We start from the raw sequence: 3,209 nt of genomic DNA on the forward strand, positions 1-3,209 counted from the left end.
AACAGTGTTCTATAAGAGCATAAGTCTCTAATTTTGACAAATTAAATTTGCTCGATTTATCATTTTTTTTCTTTTAGATGTTGTACTTTTCATATCTTAAGAAATATCTGCCTAAGCCAAGGTCACAATGATTTCCTTCTGTTTTTTTCTTCTGGCAGATTTATAGGTTTAGATTTTATCTTTAAGTCTATGATTCATTTTGAGTTAATTTTTGCTTAGAAGGTATGAATTGAATTTTTTATGTGATACTCAATTGACCCAGTACCATGATTGAAAAGATTATACTTTCTCCCTTGAATGACCCTTGCACCTACATCAAAAATCCATTGTTTGTATATGTGTGGGTCTATTTCTAGACCCTGTTCTACTTTGATGATCTATATGTTCATCTTTATCCCACTACTACACTGTCTTATTTGCCATAGCTTTGTATTGGCTATTCTAGAGGTCCTTTGTATTTCCATAAAAATTTTAGGATCATCTTGTCAACTTTAATCAAAAGAACTGTTGGGATGTTGTTTGGACTGCATTGAATATACAGATAAATTTGAGAACTAACTTCTTAACAACATTAAGCTTTTCAACCCATTAACACCATCTTTCTCAATTTGTTTAGGTGATCATACCAAATTCATGGTCACACCTGTGACCCCTTAGACAATGGCTCCTCCTCTCTCAAAAATAAATAAACATTAAAATTTTTTTAATTTATTTGAAGAGAGAGAGAGACAGAGAGAGAAAGAGAGAGGGAGAGAGAGAACAAGTGGGGGAGGGGCAGAGAGAAAGAGAGAGAGAAGATCCCAAGCAGGCTCCGCATCATCAGCACAGCACATGTCCAGACCAAGAGTCGGATCCTTAACCAACCGAGCCACCCATGCACCCCTTAGCAGTTTGATTATGATGTTCCCTAGTGTTGTTTTCATTGACTTTCTTAGATCTGTGAGTTTATAGTTTTTATCAAATTTGGGACAATTTTGGGGGCGCCTGGGTGGCTCAGTCTGTTAAGCATCGGACTTCAGCTCAGGTCACGATCTTGCGGTCAGTGAGTTCGAGCCCCGCGCTGGGCTCTGCGCTGATGGCTCAGATCCTGGAGTCTGCTTCCGATTCTGTCTCTCTCTCTCTCTCTCTCTCTGCCCCTCCCCCGTTCATGCTCTGTCTCTCTCTGTCTCAAAAATAAATAAACGTCAAAAAAAATTAAAAAAAATAAATTTGGGACAATTTTGGCCAATATTCTTCAAATATTTTTTTCTGTCCTCTTTTGTCTCTTCTTGATGGACTCCAAATACAAATATATTAGGCTGCTTAAAGTTGTGCCATAGCTAACACATGCTCTTTTTGTTTTTTTAAAAAATCGCTTTACTGTGTTTCACTTTGCATTGTTTCCATTGTGATGCCTTTAAATCCATGGATCTTTTCTTGTTCAATGTCTAACCTGTCATTAATCCCTTTGGCATAGTCCTCATCTTTACCACTGTGATTTTCATTTGTAAAAGCTCACTTTTAATTTCTCTTAAATGGTGTGATGTAGTATTTTTAATATCTTCTTTGTATCTACTTAACTTTTTTAAAATATGGAATATAGTTATAGTAACTATTTTAGTGTCCTTCTCTGCTAATTGTAACCTCAATGCCAATTCCAAGTTGCTTTTAACGGACCGATTTTTTTCCTCCTCATAGATAATGTTTTCCTGCTTCTTATCATGTCTAGTAATTTTTTTAGATTCATGGCCAAACACTGAATTCTAGCTTGTTGGGAGCTGAATATTTCTGTATTCCTGTAAGCAAAATTGAATTCTGTTCTGAGTCACAATTAAGTTATGTGGAAACAGTTTGATCCTTTGGGGGTTTGCTTTTAAGATTTGTTAAATGAGTGGCACCTGGGTGGCTAAGTCAGCTGAGCGCTGGACTCCTAGCTAGTTTCGTCTCAGGTCATGATCTCACGGTTCATGGCTTTGAGCCGTGTGGTGGGCTTTGCGCTGGCAACGTGGAGCCCGCTTGGGATTTTCTGTCTGCTTCTCTGTCCCTCCCCCAACTTGCACATGCTCTCACTATCTCTCTTTCTCTCTCTCTCAAAAATAAATGAATAAACATTAAAAAATATTTGTTAAAGAATACCAGAGCAGTAGTCATTCTAAGGATAATTATTCACCACTTCTAAGGCAAGATCTTCTGGGTTGTCTACATGGGAATCACGATGTTTTCCAATCTGCCTAACAGGAGCACGTACTACACTTGGCCCTGTGAGAGTCCCAAGTACTATTTCCTCTAATCATTTGGGTGGTTATTTCTCCATCTTCATAGATTCCTCCTATTCATTGCTGGGCAGTGCCCTGCTGAGGCCCAAGGGGACTTGTGCACATTTCTGGGAAACTTGCAGTGCAGCTCTCCCTTCTCTACTCGGTGTCTTCCAACTCCTAGCCTGTTCCCCCTGCACTCTCAGCAACATTTCTCCCATTCAGGGAGATTCCTGGGATCCTATCCCTGTACTGTTGCTTGGGTACTCTAGACGGTAAGCTGGGGCAATTGTCGGGCTCACTTCACTTGTTCCCTTTCTCAGAGACCACTGTCCTTTGTTGTCTGATGTTCAGTGTCCATTGCAGTTGTTCGAGGCAGGAGGGTAGACATGGTCCCTATCACTCCATCTTGGCTGGGAAGGGAAGTGTACAGCTAGAATTGTAATATTATTTTGTCTCCTTATGTTTATTTTTATGGCTACCTTCCCTTTATGGTCACTGATACTGATTTTCCATTGGTAACAGGTAATGTAATTTTCCCTTTTTAAGTAAGTCAGTTGAAATGTGAAAAGGTAAGGTCAATTTTAAGAAAAATATTTAGTAAACAATAATAAAGGTAATAAAGAGATGACAAATAATGTGACGGTGGTGAGAAAAGATAGAAATTTGTAAGAAGAATGACCAAGCTTATCAATAAGATCCAAGTAATGCTGGGTATTGTGATGTATTAATCAACACCCGGCTGAAGAGTCTTGGCTCAAGATAGCTACCAAGCTTAAGTTTATTAGAGTTTAGGGATGTCAAGGATCATAGACATCCTGATCTCAAGATGCCTAGATTTCATGGGGGCTTCCAGAATAAAAGAAGGGAATATGCAGTGGCTACCTGAGATAGCCTGTCTTTTTTATGATGTTTATTCCATATAAGTAGCGCTTTCCATATAGTAGATGCTCCGTAAATATGTTTGAATGAACT

Source organism: Prionailurus viverrinus, chromosome A1, assembly GCF_022837055.1.
Source record: "Prionailurus viverrinus isolate Anna chromosome A1, UM_Priviv_1.0, whole genome shotgun sequence".
Lineage (NCBI taxonomy): Eukaryota > Metazoa > Chordata > Mammalia > Carnivora > Felidae > Prionailurus > Prionailurus viverrinus.